Source organism: Sylvia atricapilla, chromosome 1 (genome assembly GCF_009819655.1).
Source record: "Sylvia atricapilla isolate bSylAtr1 chromosome 1, bSylAtr1.pri, whole genome shotgun sequence".
Lineage (NCBI taxonomy): Eukaryota > Metazoa > Chordata > Aves > Passeriformes > Sylviidae > Sylvia > Sylvia atricapilla.
Window position 1 is genome coordinate 120114216 of NC_089140.1, and position 25244 is coordinate 120139459.

Sequence of the window (25244 nt, forward strand, 5' to 3'; positions counted from 1 at the left end):
TGTGAGCTCTGTGTTGTGATCTGAAGGGCTTGCATTATACATTTGCCTGGAGCTTTCATTATTAATAGACCCTCCTTGAGCACCTCTTAGCTAACTGACATTCATTTGAGACCACTGAATTCCTAAACTTCTCTGACCTTGCTACATGAACTCAAGATTCATAGTCTCAAGTAGAATGGATAAATCAAATTTTTTTTTTTTTTTAATTAAGAGGTCTCAAATGTTGACAGCAAAAGAGAATAAAATTATATTGAAAAATATTTGTCTAGAACAACATGATTTTATTCCCCAGTTTATGGTATTTTTCTATTGTGTCAATTAAAATGAAACAGCAATTTCTTCACTTCTAGCTAGTTATATTGTATTTGTAGTCGAAGTTGAACGGGAAGTTTTTCAAAAATTATTTTCATGAGTATTTGAACAGTCGAAATGACATCATGGATTTTTTACAGTAGCATTAGTCCTTGCCAGCTAATAATATGTCAGTCAGTACAACTGTAATAAGAGACTGTGGTAGGACCAGGTATTGGATTTGTTTTATGTCAAGGTTTCCTTCAGATTTTTCCATAGAGTCCCTGCTGAATGAATCTTCTGTGTTTCGAGTCACTTACTCTAAGCATTTGTTCCTTTGTTTCCAGCACTTTGAGAAGAAGAACAAAAGGAGAGGACACTGACAGAAAAATCTTAACCCCACTGCAGAAAACACAGGACCCTCTTTGGAATTTGGGGTTCAGATTGTGACCCTCAGCAACATGCAGCAGGCAGCTGACAGCATTTGTGGAAATTTGCCCTTTCTACTACTGGGGTTGTGGTTTGTAACACAAAACATGCAACTAAGGAGGGTGTTTCTTGAACCCTTGTTAGATACTGAGCACACAGTGTATGTCAGAGTCTGCAGGGTCCATTCTCTCAGCACACCTGAATTTCCAGGTGTCTGAAACATCTCCTAATGAGCAGTTTGTCTTTCATAACATTTCTTCCAATTCAGAAGAGTGTGAAGTCCCACTCACAGTCCCAGGAGAATTTCACCAGCATAAGTTCTATGTGTGTATGACAAGTAAGAAAAGTTAATTAATACCACAGATCTCTTTGCTATGTAGATAAGAGGAGATCTGCAGAAATATCTGTGGAGAATGGAGCCTTCAGAGAACTGTAGTCCTCTGTCCAGGTGGACATAAGTTTCATAGGAACTCTTTTTAAAATCTGTGTTAGGATAAGATGTATAAACTTGAGGTAGTGTCCCATCTACACGGCTACTCCTGAAATCCACATAGTCATGTCATATTACTCTCTCTGGAGTATTCTTTTCTGTTTGAGGGATGTGAAGTAACATGTTTTCAGAAATACAAGTCCATAATTTTATTTTCAATATAGTATGTATTATTAGATTAGTCAAAAGGTACTGTGTTTACACTTAAATCTGTCAAGGCACTGCAAAAAGAGAGATGCTAAACCGTGCACAAGGTTGTATACATAAGCTCTCTGAATTTTCCTTTGAAAGGAAATTACCACCCCAAATGCAAATAAGAAGGTTGCATCTGGTGTGCCACATTTGGAAGCTAATTTAAGTGATTTGAATATATGCTTGGAAGTATCTTTTTCCACTGACTAGAGTAAAAGTCCAGGGTAATTGCCTGGGATAAATTATTCACTAAAGTTGGGTTCCTGAACTTTGGCAGTATGACTGTCTCTATTGCCTATTGCTCCTGACTTAGTCTTTAGACTTCTAAAGGTGAGCAATCAGCAGGTGGAGAGGCAAAGACATAAACCATCATATCTGGTCAAAGAGTGAAGAAATTAAGCCAAAATATTTACAAAGGCATGTGACCCTATTTTTAATTAAAACAAACAAACAAAAACAAACCAAAACAACAACAACAACTTTTGAAAAGGTTCTGAAGATTTTCCCTACTGTGAACATTGTCTTCATACTCCCTAAAGAAAAACATTGCTTCTGGAAGAGGTGCCTATTTCAATTTACTTGGGAAGAGAAAATGACACCTCAGAAAGTTTTGTGTGTTTTTCAGTGTCTGGAAACCTTTCAAAGAGCATGGCAACTTGCAGACAGTTGTGGTAATACAAAAGCAGCAGAGAGATACTGATCAAGGACAATACTAGCTCCTTCCCAGAGATGTTTGTGACAAATTATGTCTGAGATGCTTCCTTTCCCTCTGACTTGAAGTTGCTTCAGATGTTGGGGCTAAGGAGTGAGGGCACAGAGCAAAAGCAAAGCAAACATGAGGCAGAAAGACCATTCACAGCCCTCTACATGAGAAAAAATGGCAAATGTCACAGCTCCTGCAAAATTTGGACCACTGGACAGATCTGAGGGTATTGGCTGGGATGGGGTATAGAGGGTTTTACTTTGTTCTTGTTCCAGTGGAGAACAAACTACCAGGTCTGTTTGCCTGTCTTTGGAGAAAAGCCAAGGGTTTTATCCCATGGGGAATAAATTATACACATAAAATATGAGGCATCAGGTAATGTAATTAGCTCAATTTAGATGCACTATTGACATGACACTAGTGCTTATTACTAATGAATACACTGCTAGTGAATCATTAATAATGCGAGTATCTAACTACCATGCTTATGAATGCTTTATTGTGGAAAGGTGGAAAGTTCATTTAGGCTGTTGCATTTTTGTGGGCCAGTTGTTTGCTTCATTTTTCACCTTTTTTGATCAGCTATTCTCAATTGGGTTTGTGACCAAAAAGAATAAGAGTTGGTAATTTGGTGACAACGGTAATGGAAAAGTCTTGAATACTTTCACTACATTTTCTTTGCATCACAATTCTGGCCAGGGCACAGAAAAAAGGCACATAAATCTAGAAGTAAACTGAGAAAGAACTGAATCAATAACAAACAAATCCCATTGGTGCAGAGGATGTGCTTGCTGGAAGAAGAGCATTTAAACAATTGGGAAGACACTTCAGTGATGATTTGCAAAGGGGCAAAGACAGTCACAGAGGTGTAGAAGTGGGAAGTAAAACAGCTACAGGAATTTGTTTCACTTTATAGCCATATCCCAAGCCTCACTCAGGCCTCATCCTGAAAACTGGATGTGCTGTGACAGCTGCACGTGTGGGAAAGGGGCTTTGGGCAGGGACACTCTGCAGGTGTGCACACGGGTGGGATGTAAGCAAGGGATTAGGCCCCGAGCAAGTTCATTAAACTTCAGCTGTGACTTCTGGCACCAGAGGGTTAATGACAATCCATGTGTGTGATTCTCATCAGTGTGGCAAACTGCTTGCTTCAGGGCAGCTCTGTTTTTGAAGGAGTGCTCAGGGAGGATTGGAAGCCTTTGCAGTGGTGACTGCTGCTGGGCAGTCAAAACAGCCCTGGCTTTTCTCAAGAGGACACCAGCGCTGCCAGCAAACCCTGTCCATTGTCGCCAAATGTTTTGCTGTTTGGCACATACCAGGCACGCCCGCAGAACTTGCATTTGGGGAGTGCTCCGTGTTTCAGGACTCGGTGCTACATCCCCAACCACTTAGTGAAAAAATTCAGGGAAATCCAGGTGCATCAAAACTGCATGGATAACAAGCTTTATATTGGAAACGCTAGCTGGAGCCTCACCAAAACTGAAATATTTTACAGGCTGTTTGGAATCTGAGCAGTAGGATGCAGAGAGGTGGTATCATATGACAAGCTGGCTCTGGTTTTGAAGCAATTCAGCTGATGAGATTTTGCAAGTCCAGAATCACTCATATTAAGCCCTTGCTAATTGACTGAAGCTGTTCCAATACCAACATTTTCCATATAAAAAGGAAACTAATTTTTAAAAAAAATGTCCACCTTACAGGAAATAGAGTTTTCAAATAATAAATATAATTTCACTAAATTTTTACTGTCATATTTTATTCCATATTCTTAACTATGGATCGGGTTTCTGTGATCAGGATTGTACATCTATGTCGAATTCTCCCAAAAGGACAAAGTGCTCAGGATGTTTCATGACCTTGACCTTCACCTCTGAACTTTCTTTATCTCTTTGCAGAGGCAAACACAAAATAGATGTGCTCAGGCTTGCTTGTCCTTCTCATCTCACATCTTGCACCCTACACAGCCCCTTTTGCATCCGTTTTCCTCCTTTCTTGGTCCGGATTAGTAATGTAAGATGTAGAAATCAGCTAACCCTTGATGTACTGGATTGTTTCAAACTATTTTGACAAAGATGTCAGGTTTTAAAACAACGTGAGACAAAAATCACATAGTATATATGATTTGTGAATTGAAACAATACCTCTTGAATGGATAATTTGCTTTTAAATAACAAAAAACCTCATAGAAAGATCATGTTCTGAAAAAAAATGAAACCATAAATGAACATGTAGTGTATTTTTTGACAGATCTCATATTCATTTAGCTCAGTTACATGAATTTGTAAAGGAAGATAAGTAGTCTATGGGAAGAAAGAAATATTTCTAAGCTAGATGATTTCTGTGTGCCCTGGATTGTCTTTCTTTCTTGAATTACAGGTTATTGGACGGGACTACAAGTAATTCCCAGTGCAACAGGTAGCTACAGAGGGTACAATGAATCTCCTGGAAGCCAGACTTCCATTTTTTTCTGGCATGATGTACATCAGGCAGAGTGTTATAATCTGGACTGCAGCTGATAAAAATGGGAATCTTCCCGTCCTTATAAAGCATAGGAGTATTTGCTAGCACTTACTATGATTATCCCCAGCAGAATATTCCTGTGTGAACATGGAAGAAAATGTCCCAAATCTACAATCAGATATGGGACTATGGAGCCTGAAACCCCTAAGGCTGCACAAACTACAGCTCTGTCTCTATCCCACAGTGGCTCAGATTTCAGGATCAATGCTCTAATTATCCCCAACTTGAAAAGTATGCTAGAAAAATATTTTTTGCCAAATAGAGAAGGAAACGGAAAAGACATTTCCAGTGTGAACAGACATGTCTATGCCATAAAGACAATTGGGGTTAGTTTCAACAGAGTTGTCAACTGCCACTGTCAACCCTGGGAGTGTTTAATCATTGAGGTAGTGATATATCCTTCAGTATGGGAGGTGCTATTAAGGTGTTGTGTTTCCTTCTAAAAGCTTCTAGCAATCTCATTTCTTAGAATGACACAGTTAGTAGTTAGGAGGAAGCAGAGTGCTTACCATCCAGCTTTTCAGTGGGAATTTTTTGCTACTTGGCTCATGGAAAGGTTTGACACATGACATTGTGTGTCGCCAGTTTTGCCCATACTTTTCTTTTGGACTTGCCTTTCCAGTCTCAGTTCTTGTTTCTCCAAGTTCTGCCTCCCAAACACCAAACACTTTCACTGCATGGACACTGACGAATGTTACAGAATGCACAGTAAATCCAGTACTTCTGTGTCACATTAAACCTATTGCACAGGTGCACATACTATGTGTATGGTGAAAGTGCAGAATTTGATGCTTATTTAAAATGGTATGCTCCTGGATCCAGCATTTGCCAGCCCATGCACACATTGTATTTCATGGCCAATTCTTGATTGCAGTATACTTTCCTTCCTCTCCCATCCTACTATCCACTGGGGGACAGTTTTCAATAAAGCTGTTTCCATTCTGGGCCCTTATGGAGGACACCGTGTTGTGTGATCAGGAATGTATCTCTGCTGCAAGTTGAGTTCCTGTGGCAGCCTGACTGCAAACACAATATTGCAGGGCTTCAGGAAAACAAACTTCCATCTCTTCAGGGAGATAGTCAATAGGATCCCCTGGAAGACTGCTCTCTGGGACAAGTGGGTGGAAGATCTGGCAGATCTTTAATGAAGTCTTACATGGAGCACAAGAGCTAGCAATTCCCAGGAGCAAGAAATTGGTCAAGGAAAACAAGAGATCATTGTGGCTGAGCAGGGAACTGCTGGTCAAACTAAAGAGGAAGAAGCAAATGCACAGGCATGAAACAAGGACAAGTAACCTGGGAAGAGTATAGAGATGAAGTAGGGTTGTGTAGGGACAGGGTGAGGAGGGCCAAGGTGAAGCTGGACCTGACCCTGGCAAGGGACGTAAAGAATAACAAGAAGGGCAACAACAAATGTGTTAACAAGAAAAAGAAGGTCAAAGAAAGTGTTTCCTGCTGAGAAACAAGGCTGGAAAACTGGTAGCAACAGATGAGAAGGCTGAGGTAACAATTTTTTGCTGCAATCTTTAATGTTAGCCTCTCTTCCCCCACTCCTTGAGTAGATGGACAGCAGGATGAGGACTGGGGAAGCAAAGTTCCTCCCTGAAGCTATCCAGAGGGGCCTGGACAAGCTTGATAAGTGGACCCTTGAGAACCTTATGGGGTTTTAACAACACCCAGTGCAAAGTGCTGCACGTGGGTTAGGACCACCCCCAATATCAATGCAGACTGGGGGATGAACAGAGTAAGAGCATCTCTGCTCTTGGTGGTTCTGGTGGGTAAGGGGCTGGACACCAGCTGGAGATGTGAACTGGCAACCCAGAAAGCCAAAAGTATCCTGGGCTGCACCCAAAGTAGTGTGGCCAGCAGGAGGAGGGAGGAGATTCTGCCCTCCACTCTGCTCTGGTGAGAGCCCACCGGGAGTGCTGCATCCAGCTCTGGGCTCCCAGCACATCAGCCTGCTGTAGCAAGTCCAGAGAAGGTCCACCAAGATAATTAGAGGGACAGAGCACCTCTCCTATGAAGAAAGGTTTGTTGTTTAGCCTGAAAAAGAAGAGGCTGTGGGGTGACCTAACTGTGGCCCTTCAGTACCTGAAGAGAGACTGCAAGAAAAATGGAGATGGACTTTTTACAAGAACATGTAGACAAGGGTGTGGGTTTAGATTAGATATCAGGAAAAAATTCTTTCCTATAAGGGTGGTGAGGCACAGGAACAGGATGCCCAGGGAAGCTGTGGATGCCCTGTATCTGCAAGTTTTCAAGGTCAGGCTGGATGCAGCTCTGAGCAACCTTGTCTAGTGAAAGAGGTCTTTGACCATGGCAGAGAGTTTGAAACTAAATGATCTTTAAGATCTTTTTTAATCCAAACCATTGTATGATTCTCTGTTCTTGAAATTTTATAAAACCTTGGGTTTCTGAAACTGAGCTTGAGAAAAATCTGGGCTCGATAACCAGTCCTGAAATATTTGAAAATCTGAATAGCATTGTGTACTCTCCCACCATCTCAGCAATATACTTTGAATACAGTATTAACAATATTAGAAAGCAGATCGATTTTGGGCCACATTTCAGCTCTTTGGTAGCCCCAGCTGAGCAGCTGGCTGGTGTGGCCTGAATCTCCTTCGGAGGGAGGCAGCTCCCCTTGGCCCCTGCCCTGCTCTGCCTCAGCTGCTTGGGGCAGCAGAGCCCCACGCTTGCCCTGTGCCCAGACAGGGGATTCTGCATTACTGGGGATCCTTGGGTGCACCCTGCCCTGCCAGGGCAAGTGCCTGTCACACAGCATCAGCCACTTGGCAGAAAGCCCTGCAAGAGCAATTGACTCATTTGCAGACCTGCTTGTCTCTGGCAGTTTACCTGTAATACCTCCAACCCCCATGTGTTTAAATGTTTTGTGTGTATTTTGCTCACTCTGCTTATGAGCTATGTAGGCGATCTGAGAAACATCCTTCAAACTGACAAGTGTGACAAACCTCAGATCTCAGTTTAATAAATTTGGAAAAAAAAATGACCACAGTGATTTCAGAGCTGTGCTCATCACACTGTGAGTGCACACATCTCACATATAAAGATTCAGGCTTCTACATAAAATTCTCTGGGTCCTGTAATCACCTGCTGAAAGCTGGGCCAGGCTACTGACAGAAAAGTTTGCCTGCAGTCACAAATAGTCTTACATGGCTTCCTATAGGAGACTATTACCCACAAAACCTGGACAAATCACAGACATGCATATTTTTCAATCATTCCCTAATATCTCACATACTACAGAAACCAAATCTGTATTATGCATACTGTAAATTTTAATTTAGTACTTAATTTTCTCATGATAAGAGAAATAAAAGAAAGCGACTTCTGTCTGTCTCCCCCTTTTTGGGAGGTGGGATATCTTTTGTAAATAAGTACTCTGATTATGATAATATAAGGTTCTGTTTATGTGTAGGAACATGTTTATCTCTTTTGAGAGACAGTGGCTTCAATTCAGTGGCTTTTCCATTTAGGTTTGCATTGGTGAATATTCTTAATAAAACATTGTGCATGTGAAGGTGAATATTAAGACAATTGCATTGGAGTTTTATATTTGATAACTTTCATGGGTTTCTTCATAGCTTCAAAAATGCTAGAAAATTTTACAAACTTTTCATCCTCCCGCTGTCCCCAGATATGCAATCTCGTGCTGTTCATTACTCATGCTAATTTACCTCCTTTTAAGGAAATGGATCTCTAACTAAGAGGAAGCCTATGTAATGGTTTTACATCAGGATAGCATTCTTCCAGTCTTCAGGAAAACACAGGGGAGCTCACACAAATTGCTGGGCTCTACTTCTCTAGTGATTATTTAGCAATTTAATGACTCACCAGCTTATTTTTTTGCTAGTATACTTGAGCTCCATTTAAAAAAGTTTTCAGTCACCTGAAGCTGACTTTCAGCATAATTCATAGCATTTTTGTGATTAACAATCTTTACTATCCCCTCTGTTTTCTTCATCCCTCTCTTCTTTTAATCACTTCTTGACAACTGAAAAATGGGTTAATACTGGTATTTAGGCTAAACTCTCAAACCTATTGTGTTCAAATTGGTTTGAATTTGGGGAAAATGAGCTTTTATGGCCTAGCAAACATGACTACCCTGAAGAAGGGCCTGAAATTACCCATGATAATTGTTTTCATATTATCTCTACTGTAACTTTCCAGTGATATATTTACTGCCTGTTCTGGCAGAGATACAACAGTGCTAGTGGGCAAGTACATGTAAGACATTTCTGTATTTGTAATTATGGTTCCTTCCACATGCCAGATGAACTGAAGCATGGCATAAGTGCCTGTGTGTTTCTTCAGTCTAAATCCATACACTTGTGCTAAGCTTTTACTTCCTCAGCCTGGCAGAGGAATCTCTTGCACTCAGCCTTTTCTCTTCAGCATACAGAAATTTATTAAATTACATGAGTGTTGAAAGGTTGAGACTGTCTTCTGCAAATCTGATACAAATCAGGATGCCAAATTTTTACTCACATGAGCAGTTCAATTACTTTTTATGGGCATAGCACATAAATATCGGCAAAAATTGAGACTTGAGTTTTTTATTACATTTTCTGTGAATGACATAGATAAAAAACTGGGAAGTGAACTTATTGAAACTGTTTAGTGTCATAAAGAGTACTATTAGGGCAATCCTTGTTCCAAAAAAATTAATGGGAAGCCTGATGTAAAGGACAAGCATCAAAAATATGGTGTATAACCACAAGAATTCTCAGGCATATGCTCTTAGTTAAACAGTTTAGAAATCTTCCTTCTTACATAAAATCTAATATTAGGAATATTTGTGTTAGTTTAGAATTCAAATAAGTTGAAGAGCACTTCATTTCAGCAGATTACCTTTCACACAGTGGGTTCTCTTATTTGTGGTGGAAGACTAAAATTTGTTTCCACTGGAGAATATAACTGTGCTCTGTGTGAAGTACTCTAGGTGAATTGGGAATATATAATATTTTTTTCTAATTAGAGCCAGGCTTTTGCCTAATTAGATCAGAGTAAGGATTTCCAAACTTGGGTCTGACAGACTTCGTGTGTGCGATAATTTTATTGTGGCAAATAAATTAGTTTCATACTCATGAAGTTATATTCACTGCGAGAAGAGAGAATGGCACAAAGGCAATACCTTTGCAACTGCTTGCAAAGGGAAAACCCTTGTGAAACTTAGCAGCCTCAGGTATATTTTGTAAATATAAACCTATAATAACCTATGAATAATCTAGGAAAAACCTATGAGTACCTGTGTCCGTGTTGAGTTGAAACCTGGAATGGTGGATCAGAGCTGCTCCCAGATTTTCTCGCTATTTCCCTTTTCCAGCTAATCGCCTTCAGCTGGGTATTTGCTGAAAAGCCCTGGAGGGGTCTGGTTTAGGAAAAACATATGAAATTCCTGTATGCTGGAGCCCTTCCATAGAAACGCACTCCCACTTTCTTATGCTGAATATATATACATATATTAATGCATTCTGATAAGTATTTGAGTTGTCCTTTCAATAACCAGGGAATATTTACAATTATTTTTAGTTCCTCATACTCTAAACAAATGTACTCTCATTAGAAACAACTGAGCAATGAAAACAAACATGCCCAACCATGTAAACCAAATGCAAAAATATGCACGAGTCATTTGTGAAAATGGTTTGGATTTGACTATATCTAAATTGGTGGTAATATAATTTTCCCTCAGTAAAACTGATGTGGTTTTACATAAAGGGTTTAATAAAATAGGTGGCATTTGAGAAATGCAAAAAAAAAAAAAAAGTGTCAGGGTTGTTATTTTTCACCTAAAAATATTGACACAAAAATACAACAGGCAGTCTGGATTTTTACTTTTTAAGCTAAATATAGTCTGTACCATCTTTTGTAAGAGGAAATCCAGACCTACAGGGATAAATGCTCTAATTTCTACAGAAATAAGTAAAAAAAAAAATTTGATCTAATACCCTATTTTTCCTGTAGCATACATGCAGCTTAGTTTGAGTTCGAGCACATCAAGACCAGACTATGAGGGCTTCCAGTGATCTTGATTCTGTACAACATAAATTTTATCAGCAGTAGAAAACACATCCACAGGAATCTCTCCTGGAATTAATACCTGGGGTGGTTTTTTGGAAGTTTTGTTAAAAAATTTTATCTATGTGTGAATTGTAGTATAGTTCTCTGGCTCATGTCAGAAAGATAATTCGGTTGTTACAACAGGTTCATTAGGTTATACCTCATTATTTGTTATTATTAGACCAAAAGTAAGAATAGCTGAAGTATGTAAAGGTACGAAAAGTGCTCAACAATTTGGGCTTTTGATTGTTTGATCCACCAAGAAGGTGGACATTTTAATCAGAAAATTGCTATGTTCTTAACTATGATCTTTTGAATTTATAAAAAGACCTTGGTTTAGATAACATCAAGATGTTGCAATTCAAACCTTTATTTCAAAACAAATATATTATCTTCAATTTGCACTGAAAAAATACTATTTGAACATATTTAGTTAAAGTAATTCCTGGCAAGTACTTTTCTTTTCAGCAAAATACTGTATTCTCTGGAACAAATGCAATGGTTAAAATCTTTGCCTTTAACACATTTTCCACAAAATAAAATGACAATTTTTGCTTATTTTGTGCCTAGTATCTGCATTTCTATAACTCTGTGGGTAGCTTTGATTATGGTTTTCCAGCACAGCATGCTACTCAAATTAGAACAAGATTTAATTAAGTATATTAACAAACATGGAGGGACAAGGCTTCGCAAATCTGGAACAAGATTTACTGACTTCCAGGGAGTCCATAAGGATTTACACTATGACCAACAGAGCAACATTAGGCCCTGCTTCTTTGCTGTATCCACATATACAAATTATAAATCTCAAATTGGGGCTGTCACAGCTCCTCCACACTTTATTTTCTTTTTCTGATCTCGTAACGGTGTCTAAGGCTCCTTAGGATACAAAGAGATTGTGCTCATACCTGCACCCTTCAGAGATCTGGAGCAGCCCTGCTGCCGCTTTGCAACCATCATTCATCTGCAGTGGGACTGGAAACCAGTACCTGCTCTGCTCTGCAGGCTCTTTGTGTAACCATGGCTGTCCCTGGACAAAACCTTCATCTCCTCTTCCCCCCACACCATCCTATTGGCATGGTTTTGCCAGCAGCCAGCACTCAGCAGCTCTCCTGCCCCTTCAAGACACAACAATTATCTTTACCATGTTTTTAAGAAGATTTACATATGGTTTACTGCTATGAAAATGTGAAATCAGACCATCATATCAGAAAATGTGTGAAAAAACAGCCTGAGACAAACAAATCCTTCCTCCTTCAATGGCATCAATGATTTCCAGCCAACTTCATGCCCAGTTGCACATGTCTGCAGTAAATCTTCACCTTCTTCAACACCTCTGCATGATTTGCTGTCTTTGGGTATACTGACACCTTTTCTCATGTGAGAACTTTATGGCTTGATAACCATAAAGGGACAGCTGGCCCCGCAGAGTGGTTACTGCTTACACTCACCTCCTAGTTAGTAGGAATCTAAATATATAGAAATGCATGTACAATTCTCACTTGTAACCTGATCTATGGGAAATGTCTAAGCTTATTACTGTGGGGATATGTGTCTTGGATCAGCAGTGGCTTTGTAAGTCCCTTTGTAATAATATAGCTGTGGCTCACTCTGAGCAGCCCTGAGCTCTGGAGGAGGCTGGATGTAGCCCTCAGTCTACAGGGTCAGGTCTAGTTCCAGCTTTCACTGCCTCTGCTCACGCTGTACAGAAAAATCTGTCACGGGTAGGGATTATTCAGGAAAAAGTACCTAAATTCACTGTGCTGAAGATGTGCTCGTGGCTGCTTTTGTAAATAAAGGGAAAATCAGGACATTAAAAAAGTTCTCTTCATTTCTTCCTCTTTATTTCTCAGTGTTGTCTTGATGATGTTAATTTTAGAGGTGATGCATTCAGACTCTTTCCACGGGACTGGGGTACCCTGTGATTTCCTGTCTGCAAGAAGAGCAGACTGTCTTGTCTTTACAGGCCAGGCAGACCTGTAGGGACAGTGAGTAATTACCTTCATTTATCATGCTTCCTGGCATCCCTTCAGATAATCTGATCAAAATCTCTTGCTTGACAGTGGCTCAGGAGTCACCAGTTCACAGGACCACTAGAGAAAAGTACTGAGCTCTTGGGATCCCTCATTGCTTTGGCAGAGAAGGTATTTAGATACTGTAACATGGAGGGAATGTATCAAACGTGTATCAGTTGTTAATAAAACATATGTCTTCAGTTTTGCCTTTATAAATCCTAAATTAAAAATAATTGTAGCTTCGTGGTTCCCTCATTTCACTGGGATGGGAATGAATAGACAGCACAGGAGAACAGTTGCTTTCAGGTAGCTGAAAAAGAAATATTGAGGCAGCAATCATGTGTGACTGAGGCAACCTGTTGCTAATTGAACTGCTTTCCTTTAGCTTCCCATCAAAATTAAGGCATCCTGTATATGGCTTTCTCCACAAAGGAATTATGAGGAACAGACACCATCTCCTGTCAAAGAGATTCTGGTGGAGTTTTCCTCCTCTCATGCCACTGAGGAGAGGTCCTGGCCAGAAAATGTTTAATAGGGCCATAAAAATAGGCTTTCCTCTCCTGGGGTGAGGAAAGGCACATTCATTGAATGGGGACAGTGGCTGGAGTGCATCCACAAAGGATTCCTCATCATAAGAAAGATTTTTCCTTGTTGCCACCTTTCAGCTGGCTGAATGATGGACAATCTTTTAGAAAAGGGAAAAAAAAAAAAAAAAAAAAAAAAAAAAAAAAAAAAAAAAAAAAAAAAAAAAAAAAAAAAAAAAAAAAAAAAGAGTTGAAGGTAATGAGAGGGAATAGCTAAAATCACCAGTATTACGTTTCTCAGAAGTTAGAAAGCCATCACCATTTCCAGCAACCACAAGGACATCCCAGATTATGATAAGAAAAGCTCTCACTACTTGATGGATTCTGTGACAAAAATTCCTACAGCTGGACTACCCTGACACTGTTTCTTGAAGTTTCTTAAAAATCACTTTTTTACTTTTTTTCTGCCAAATTATCAGTACCCCCCCTCAAAGCTTTTCTCATGCCAGCATGTTTTCTTACCAGTTCAAGATGTGAAAAATGTCCTTTTTTGCTTTTACAAACCTCACATTAAATTCTTCCAAATTCATGGAACATGCCTTAAATACTGTAATATCAAATGAATAACTATTTAATTAAAATTTCATGTGCCACTCTCCTCCCTTGGTAAAAGTCACAATCCTCTATCGAGATCCAGATCCTTATTAGGGTTTTTTTCCTTATCTGAATGAAATGTTACCTTGTAATTCCAAGCACTTAAGAAACCTATTTCTGCACTTAATAGAAGACTAGATTAAATTGTGCAAAAGGCACCTTTCCTTCTGCTCCAAACTCTTTCAATACTTTTTGTTTTACAAAATTTACCCAGGATGAGTTAATCCTCATTTCGCGAGAGTTGTATTTTATTTTGCTTGTTCTTTACACTGTTAATCTCCACTTCTCCCCTTGTAATCCATTACTTGAACAAAGGACCTTTGCATAGAAAGATATCCATTTTCAAGCATGAAAATGAAATGGTAAAAATTTTTTTCTCCAGTTGCAATATTCCACAAGAGAAAAAAGTCTCAGCAAAATTTATTATTGTTTAGACACTGATTATACTTTTCTATTTTGTACATTCTCAGAATGAAAAATTATTTGGTCCGTTGACCTAAGATCCAAATTTCATTTATTTAATCTTCTAGAGCTCTGCTAAATATATCCTCAGCCATGTCAGTAGCAGTGTATGTCTATGGCTTTGCTAGTCATGCACTGCATGGTGTTGTGTTACCTCAGAGCTATATTTTGAATCCCACACACATCCATTACTGTAAAACGGGCAAGTGCTTTCCTTTGGGCTATGCTCTCTTAGACATTTCCTTACACTTGACTGAGGCTCTCAAAGACTTACTCTGTTTGTTAAATACATATTTATAATTTAATAATACATTCCAAGAGTGATCACTTAAAGCATCAGGTACTTGGAAAGTTTGCAGAACAAAGCCAGTACATACTTGTACACATTTCATGACCATTTGCCAATATGCGTTTTGTTTTCATTGAGCTATTCCTTGCTTTTACAGCTTAAAGCAGAGCTTTCCTGAAGAGAAGCTTCTTTTTGGCATCACCTCATAATTTGGAATGTTATCACTTGCACTACAGTGGCTGTTTGTCTCTTGCTGATATTCCATTCCGTGAGTAGGTAGGAAGTGTTTGTGTCAATACTGTCCTACATTCCCAGCAATTATTATAATACAATACAATTTATATTAAAGTTCTACCATTCCCAGGCTTTCACACAGGAAAGAAGAATGTGACATTATTCACATTACTGATACGCCTCAGAACGGTGCCAGGAATATGACATCAAAAGAAGCCAATGAAAAAATTCCCCATTTCCAGGTAGAGGGAGGGGAGAAGCCTATGGTATGTGATTATTTATACAGCTCATTTAGAAAGATATTTTCTATTACCTGGCCTGTTTTCTCTTTGATACAGTTCCTAAAAATCCCTGAAGTGACAAGGAAAAAATAATAAAAATCAATGAGGAACATAAGACTTTAGTCTTAAGTCTTTTAACTAACTTAAACTCTTAACTAACTTAAACTTTTCTTTAGTCTCACTGGAAAGTCTGCCATCAGTGGGCTGTGCAGTCCTAACAGTTTATAGTAAGGAAAAGAAGGTAGATGACTTTTTGTGTGATTTCTTGGACTAGTCAAAGTTTCACTGATTTTGGAAGACACTTATATCCTGCTCCACACCCTGTCATTCCATAAACTGTTCCAGTCATTTTTGTGACCTCTCATGCACAGGGTTATGCCAGATAATCAGTGAGGCAAGAAGACTTTTCCCTGTCCAGCTCTGAAGTTCAAATTCATCTCTGAAGAAGAAAGGAGAGATATCTCTTTTGGCCTCTTAGTTTTTGTACATGAAAAAGGTTATTTTACATTTCTCAGTGTGGTTCCAGTTGTTAAGAAGGAGTTTTAGGAAAGGTGGATTGGTGGATATAATGAAGGTAGCAACCAATCCAAAGTGTACCTCATTCCTGATGTAGATATACATCTCACCAATGCAACTGTATGTTTACAGGTGGTAACACCTTAAAACTGAGTTACTTCTTCTGAATATAGACGTAACTCTTGAAGTGAATACATTTGGCCCAAACTTATATTTTTCATCTGTGAATACATTTTGCTAGAGATGGGGCATTCTGACAGGCAGTCAGGGAAGACAAGTTCATGGCTTTCAAATAAAATGCCCGTTAGTAGTGCTTCTCAGGTATTGAGTGGAGGCGACAGGAGCAAGGTTGGGGTTTTATTTTTATTTTTGCAACAGAGTTTTAGAATAATTCTCCTGAAGGATGCTCAGCAGAATGAATTGTGCCAATTCCAGGCAGTCTGAACCAGGCAGACATTGCATTTTTTTTTCATGACGAAAAGCAGTGATGGCACACCACTTCTGCTGCCCCAGGGAGGGTAGGAGACACAGGTCATGCTGTGGGAAGGCAGGAGGCAGCATGTGGTCAGAGTGAGGGTGGATCCTGGCAATCTCAGGCAGCCACTGCCAGCTATGCAGCTCAGGCCAGCAGCAAAGTCAAAGATCTGGGAGACGTCGACCATCATTGGTTTAATTTCAATTCATACATTTGGGCTACTTCTTAGGCTTTTTGGGTAACCCACAGTTATATCACTAAAGCCTGGGGAGCCTCAGATTAAGAACCGTGGAGTAATTTCTTCAGATTGGAAAATAAAAGCCTGAAGCCATGTGAATCTCTGCAGAGATTGTGTTTCAGAACTCTGATTGCAGCAGTAGTCATTAATGTGCTACCTTTAGGTACTGGAAGAAAATTTTCAGCTTTTATCTAGAAAGGCTAAGATATTAGCACTGAGAAATCATCAAGAAAAAAATAAATTTGCAAATACCTGTAAACCCTCCTAATCTGCAGATGAAATACCCTCAAAACACTGTTGGATAGAAAAAAGCACAGCTATGAGAGAGCTCCACTTTAACTGTTGCCAAACAGTCCCAGAAACTTAAATTGATTTGACCTTACTCTATGATTTGTGTTTCTTTTTAAACACATTTTTTTTTGCTGAAAACACTTCTTTGGGAGTTTGTTCACTGAATTGTAATGATTTTAGTATATTGAACCACAGGTCATCAGTAGGTTAACCACAGATTTATGGCTGTGATAGGCAAATAAAGCAAGTGCCCCAGCTTCCAGTGGATTCTGCTATCCCTGGAACTGGTTTGCAGGAATGCTTGAGCAGATTCTGGTCACCACCCTTCATTGCTTGGCCACTGTGGCTGCTCAGATCCTCACTGATGTGATAGTGCTCCGTGATGGTGGGCTGAATCACGAGAGCTACTGCTGCAGCAGGGAGACCTCCTAGTACAGCAAGCACAGTCTGAGCAATTCCTTGTGAGAGTTTCTCAACATTGTTTTATATTCTTGTAGATCTTCTTTTAAACGTACACAGAACAGATGAAGCTGGAAGGGACCAGTCTAGGGATCACTGAGTCATAGAACAATAGACTAACAGAGTAGTTTAAGTTTAAAAAGACCTCCAATACCATAGATTCCAACCGTAAACCCTGCACTGACAAGTCCATCACTAAGCCATGTCCCCAGCTGTCACATCTATATGTCCTTTAAATACTTCCAGGGACAGCGACTCAACCACTTCTCTGGGCAGCCTGTTCCTATCGACCCTTTAGGTGAGAAAATTTTCCTAATATCCAATTTAAATCTCCCCTGATGCAGTTTGAGGCTGCTTCCTCTCATCCTATTGCTTACCACTTGGGAGAAGAGACTGAGACCTTGCTAGGCCTCCTCCAAGCTAGTGGTAGAAAGCAAAAAACCCAACGTTCTCCCTAAAAATGGTGTAGTCAGACTTTGCCATCTCTTTCTGTAAATATTTGCTTCCAGTTAAATAACTTAGAAGAAATCTACAAAAACTGTTAAAATCAACCAAAGCAGTTAAATATCTGCTTTGAGATGTTTTGATTCACCAGCTGAACAGCTCATTGACTGTAAAAATGTGGCATTTCAATAAACATTTTGGGAACTCCAGGTGATCTGAATGACTTGGCCTTTGGTGTGTGAAGGCACAGTCACTCCAAAGGGAGAAAGTCTGGCTTCTCTCATGGCTGAAGGTAATTGAGACCTAAGAAAAAGGTACATCAAATCACGGGCAGGACGTCAAATACACGAGCACTGCTGTTCCCTGCAGTGGGACTGCTCCAGAGCCGGGGATGAAACCAAAGTTAAATGCTTTCCTGGACTTCTGCTTCATCTTGCACTTGTTTTTAAGGCATGAATTAATTTTTTTTAAGCAACAAGCAATACTTCGTGCTATTGCAGGTTAATGTAACAAGACGGGTTCACTTTATACACTAAATTAAAAAAATAAATCTATCCTCAGTTTTCACCTGAATTTGACATTTCCCTTGTTCTCTTTGTGTTTAAATTTAAAAGTGGTAGCCTGAGGGAAGGTGTCTGAAGAATCCTGTGTTTATAAATGGTCTGTATTATATTTTATACACGTAGGCAGTAGCTATAGTCTTCCCTTTTAGGCCTGAGGGGAAGGCAATGGTTTCCTGCGTCACAGAGCTGCAGCTCCTGTCTGTAGGCAGGTACACAAAGCTCCCTTTAACCGCCTGGAAGGAGCGGTGAGATGAAACATGCCCACTGATGGTTAACAGATCTGTCCCTCAAGACCGCCTTTCACCGAACATGGCATTTGTTTACACTCAGCTAAAGCTTTTAGCATTTTGGGGCCTAGAAGAGGATTTGGCTGGTAGCCCTGCTGCTGATTGTCATATTCCCTAGCTAGAAACGTCAGTTACCACTTCTCTTTCTTCTTCCGTTCATTAAACTTTTTTGTATATTTTCTCTGTCTTTCCCAGGAATTAGTGATGACATGTGCCATTTGCATATTACTGTAGTTCTTCCAGGGGATGTGAGTGCACACAGAGCTTGCAGCTTTTAACCCACTAGGGATTCAGGGGACCGGGAGCAACAACATCAGAATATTGTTTGTAGCATCTCATGTATTAAAAAAAGCAGTGAAAAATAAGAGCTGGTCAGCTGGAACTAAATATACACACATACTGCTTTTCTTTCATGACCTACCACTGAGCATTTTCTCTGCAGATGACCAGAACGTATTTCTGGAAATCTGTCACAGTATAACGAACTGAGAGTATTTCTGAGCTGAAATTGTTTAAAACCTCCCTTTTTATTGCTGTGTGGTGCTGAGTTGTCACACAGGCAAAGCAGCTGATTTCTCAGATTTACCATTGAAAAACATTCACAGGGTTGTTGCTTCACACTGCCAGCCTGAGAAGTTACCATGGGCTGCCTCTGCCTCTCCTGTGCTCACACAGGGGAGAAACTCTTTCCCCTTTCCTTAGGTAACACAACTTTCATAATAATACAGAATACTCTGCCATACAGGGCTGAGGCTCAAGACCACAGAATTAAAACTTGAGTAATGAAACAGGTGATGTAGTCCAACTGCTGCCAATTCACATTTGTTGGTTTCCACCCCAGAATGCTCTCTTCTGCCATTTTTCTCCTGTTTCATTCATAAACCCAGAGTTCATTGACAATTATTTACACAATTGGAACTGAGGAGGCAATAGCCTTGGGGAGGTGGATAGGAGCAAGCAGCTGGGCATCAGTAGCAGTTGATTTAATTTGCCTACCATAACTGTCTTGGCTAGTTGCAACAATGAACTGGAGGGATTTAGCTACACTGGAAACATTTCACATACTTCTACCTAGCTAAAAATTATAAGCTTGTCCAAGCTCATGAGCTAAGATAAGTTGGTGTCTAGAAAAGAGACAAGCAGCTCCAAAGGGAATTTATTCTGTCTTAGAGCAGCTTTCAGAGCAGGTCATCTGACTCTGTCTCCTTGGATGACAATAAAAGCTACGGATTAGGGCAACCAGGCTATATGGATTGGTCTGGAACTTCCAGGGATTGAATAAAGATTTCAAGATATTAACTTGTCCAGATTTTAGTAACATTAATGAATACTGCAAGAGATTCATCTAGGATGTGTCTTCCTTCTTGATATGAATCTTAGCAATTATTCCTCATTTCAAACCTGCAGCAGGACAGGAAGTTTTCTGCCCATCATGCTCCCTGGCATGTTGCCATTCCCATTACAGCCATTAATCCTGTGCTCAGAATCAAGCTGCCGTATTGCAGATCTGTAGAATAGACTACCTTGGAAACCTGAAAGAGTTAAAATTCAGAGAAATTAAATGCATTTTAAAGGGATAAATATGGTATAGACGTGGCAACACTGCCTTTAAAATGGATAGCTCCAAGAATAATAGCAGGCAGCTATAACAGCAGGGACCTCAGATCATGCTGAAAAACCTGCCTGCATGAAAAATTTTGTCAAATGTTCATACCGGAACGCCATTCAAGCAGGGCTACATCCACAGCAGTATCAATTAGCCAGTCAAAATCTAAGACTGTATCACACAAGTTACCTATGCAGGAACGAAATGTGCATGATCTTACCCCCTGTCCCTCTCAAAAGAGACTCCAGATAGCCTTTGACAAAGGCCCTGGCCTAGAAAGGCTGTCGTTTATTAAAGACCAGCAGTAACCCCAGCTCAATTTGTGGCTGGCGCTTGGCTTTTATGTATGATGAATTAGAAAGTGGGATGGTTCCTCCTCACACTACAGGTTTCATTTTACTCTGCTTTGTGAAAAATTCCTTCCTTTCAACCCACAGACCTGGAAAGCATTTCAAAGCCTGTCCTGTTCATGTGATAGTTTGGTAATTCTTAAAGAACTGGTGAATTTAAGAAGTAAGTTAAGAGTTCTCCACATTCAATTTTGAAGCATATGTCAGGACCACTTAGGTTGTTTCCCATTTTGTACCACTTCTGGAATTTCAGAGATCATTTCTTTGATTTTAGATGGTAAAGCAATGTAACTACACTTTTAATAATTCAACTGGACCAGCTGAACACCTTCTCTGTCAGCATGAATACTGCAAGAAGAAAATCCATAAAACAAAATTTTAAAAATGCCCTACAGGACTGAGCTAATTTCAAGTGTACGCTTACTTTTTTCAAACACACCTTATTTATTTGGGTTTTTTTTTTTCTGTGAAGTAGTCCTTTAAAAAAAGTCCTGTAACTATTTTTTAATTGCAAACTGTAATGTGCGTGCCAGGCTGTACATCCTCCTGTTATCCTCTTGACAGTCCAGTGAAATCTCTCCTAGACGCACAGCTGCTGTGGGATCCAGTTTCATTAGCAACTTCCTGCAGCTCTCTGCTGTTGCTGGGGCTCTCAGCTATTCTTCTTCCCCTTCTTTCAGTTTGCTCCCCCCTCGTTTATTCTCAATAGAGTCATATACTGTAAGGTACATCAGCTCTGATGTCTTTTCTGAAGAGTTTTCAAAGGAACTGGTACTCTTAAAGCATGCAGAGACGAAAGTATCTGGTTTCACCAAAGTACACATAATTGAGGAAAGCGGGAAGTTTCAGGCAATGGCCTCAGTTCCAGCAGTAGCAGGGCTGCATTTGTATCTTGCACATCAGCAAATTATTTACAAGCCCTGAAAGTGAAGTCAGAGCATTGATGTAGAAGGGAAAGGACTGCCATTGTTTTAGAGCGGGGACACACAATTTCTGTGAAAATCCAAAAAGTATAGAATATGGTGATAATGGCCATATTCTGCTAAGATGGTCTGCAAAGTTATTAAGTTGCACACATTTCACAGAGTCGATTTTGGTTTACTGTATATAATTTAGTTAGTTGTTTGCAGTGGTTTGCTACCTTTGAATAAGGATGTTGTATTTGATCAGTTTCAAACAGGGGCTCTTCAGTGCAAAGAGTCTTTTTTCATGACTGTACAGTCTTAACCCAGTGGAAACCCATCCACCCAGTGGATGGCTTGTCAATGCTATGTGATAAGGACAGTAATAGTACTGATTTAACAGAAGCTTATAGCTGCTAGGAATTTTCTTTTTTACATATAATCTTTCAAGCTGAATTAGACTTCTGAAGGAATGTTTTGTCTTGCAGTCGTTTATTTGTCCTTTTCCCATTCATTTACAGAACATGACTGATTTATTTTTAATTGCACAATACAATATTTTATAACAGATATTAGCATTCAGCTTTCAAAACAGCTAAAGCTTCTAAGTATTTATTGGCTAAAGATTTGGATTTGGCACATAGGGAGCTTCATGGTCTGAAATCTTTCAGCATTTCAACAGCTTAGTGAAAGTCTATTTCCTTTTGACCAGATTATCACAGTTAAGAATATGTGGCTTTTGTAGAAAGCACAAAGTGATTGTTTTCCTAACGATCTGTCTCTTAATTTTCTCCTGCCTCTGTGTATGCTTGTGTAAGTAACCTTAGAGGAGTGTTCAGTCTCTGAGGCTAGGGCTATTCTAGTAAATTAAAAAGTGCAAGGAATGTTCCCAGGCACTGCATTCAATTGCAATTAGTTCTAAATTTTAAAAAAGGACGGTTTTGGCTCACACTAAATATCCAGGGATGATCTGAGGTTGAGAAAGGGATGGAAAGCTTTCCCAGTGGCAACCTGAATGCAGGGACCCTGCTTTGAAGGGTAACAGTGCGACAATATGAACCCAAGTACCAGCTGTGCTCATTGCCAGAAAGTGGCCCAAGCATGTTTATTTTATTAGTTCAGATAAAATTTGAGTGGTTCTAAGGGTCATCTACCTCTTTGGTGTTTGAAGGACCTTCAAGGTACCTCTCTCATTTCAAAGGAACTGGTAATGAGCCCACAAAAACTTTGATACACAGACACTTGACCAAGTAAGTAGTTCTGTGACAGTAGTTCTCAGCAATGTAACTCATACACTTAACGTCAGCTCCATCCTCATCTCATCTTTGGGTTGAAGCCTAAAGTATGTAACTTTGGAGCTGTCTGGCCTCACTGAAGTTGAATCTTCACAGGATGATCTCTTGTAACATTCTGAAGAGTAGCTGAGGAGAAAGAAAGCTGGTTCAGCCCAGTTTCAAACATTTGAGCTTTTTTTTAGTATAGTCACTCTCTGTATCCACAAGGAAATATTTGGTTTCTGGCCACTTGTACAGTTACTCTTGATCTAACCTATATGGTGTAGAAACAGGAAAAGGCACCAGCTGGTGCCTCATGTCACCTGTCTCAGAAGACTGATGACAGCACCACTGTTGCAATCCAACTTAGCATCTTCAAAATAGCACAGCTTAGGGACAAAACCATACAGATGACAGCTGACATGTCTGAATCAAAACTTGCATGTGCCATTCACATCTTAAAGATAAAACAGAAAAGTTGGTACATTTGTGATTGATGAAAAGAGAGAAAGTTTGTATCACTTATTTTTACTGTATGAAAGCTACATCTCTGACCTAACCTAGCTTAGGCTTCATTTAAGAGACAAACAATACTAAAGACACCTCAATGAGGGGACTTGAAATGAATGTACCTTGAGGTTGTCATGCATTAAGTACCTGACTTTTACATAGATAAAATAGAATCCTACCTTTACTCCTTAAGTGAGGATTTTTATGTCTTTCTGGAAAATAGATGCTGTTTCAGTTAAATTGCAATGGGTCTGGAGTCATTCAGTGAAATTCTGTGTTTGTATTAGAGGAACTTACAGCACCTCTGTGTTCAAAAGCTACTGGCCCATGAAATCTTGCAGAAATGACACACACTGAGTGACAGCAGCAAGACTTAGGTAGGCAGACTATACACAGAGATGGATTTGCATGGTTTTGCCCACCACAAACATATGGATCACATATTCAGCATCAGTATTTTACATGGCATCATTTGGTGTTGGACAGCCTTTGTGCCAAGCTGCCTTAATGACAATGTTGTTTTCAGTGCAGGGCTTGGTTGTCTTCATTGTTGCTTCATAACACTATGAAGTGTTAACAAAAGCTTTGCCATGACACAAAGGGATTCCCAGGAAAATAACAGAGCTTTGTTGTTTATTTATTCACATCAAGCTCTGAATGTGGTGACAACTCCAGCAGAATCAGGGTAACCAATCACTCACGGCAGTAACTAAGTAATAAAGCTCAGACCAAGAAGTGGACATCTTGTGCTAGGATGGATTAGAAGGGCATCTAAGAAAGCTGACAGAAGATTTGAAAAGATAAATATTATTTACCACTTTTATCAGCATTTATCAACAATGAAAAACCTCAAAAAAAGTGAACTGTGAATCTTGAGTCTGCAGAAGTGGAGAAATAAAATCCTGTGAAAAAAAAATCTGTCTTGCCTATGGGGAAACCTGTTGGTCAGGACCAAAGGCACAAGGTTGCTGTGAAAGGATTGCAGATAGAACACCTGTCAAAAAAAACCCCACAAAAACCCAAAAAAACCCCAAAAAAAACCAACCAACCAAACAAAAAAAACCAACCAAAAAACACACCCACCAGTAAAGAAGAGTCTGGCTATTTATTCTATTTATTCAGGCCAGAGGTAGCCCAGAGTATTGCAGGCTAGTGTGGCATTGCTATGAGGACCAGGCTGGTGGCCACCCTCAGTGCCATGTAACTTCCGTGATGTGTGCTTGCAATAATTTCCATTACACCACTTGCAGTCAGAGCCGAAGGGTAGGTTGCACAGGGGTTACTTGGAGTACCTATCCTAGTAACAGGATATCAGTTTAGCCTGATAAAGTAACAAACACATAGTAATTAGTCTGGGTGTGAAGAAGCAGCCCTGCCAGAGCTGTGTATCTTGACTATAAATAGGTGGGCACACGGACTTCTAGTACTTATTGAAAACATTTAACTCTCCTGTGTTTGGATTAAAATCATGCACCTTTAGAAAAAAACACCAGCAACTCAGTCAGACAAGGATTTTTAAATCCAGAGACAACAAGAGCCTCAAAGTGGGAAGCAGGGTATTTAATTGCTCCTTTTCTTCTCCTAGCCCTTCTGTTTGAACAATTTGTCATATCTGATTGAGGCTGGCTGATTTTATAGTGCACATGACAGGTCTAGGCAGGCAGTGCTGCTTGTACAGTAGGACTAGGAGGGAAGCCCAGGTAAATTTGTGCCAGCTCATGAAGTTAAAACAGTTTTGCATATGAAAAGGAAACCATAACTAATTAACACCAGGCAGGTGGTCTAGCTGGAAAACTAAAATCCAAACTAGGTCACAAGGGAATATGGGACTTGGCAGATGAAACTGTAACTGAAATCATCTCCTAAGACCAGCCAAGTGAGAGCAGAGCCAACTACCCTTATGAAAAAATATGCCTGTGCTAGTCATTTCTGGGAAAAACAAGCCAAGGACAAATGACTGCAGCTCTCAGAATGAGAGTGATTACATTTAGTCTTTAGGGTTTTGTTTCTAAGAAGAGTTATTTGTTAAATGCTAATCTTACTTGGTCAGATTCACAGTGAGATCAAAATCAGTTTGCATGGTGCTTTAAGAGAATCAGCAGGGAAGATAATTGGGGATATCAAATATTAAAACAAAGGGAAGGGTGTGAAAATTTATGTCAAA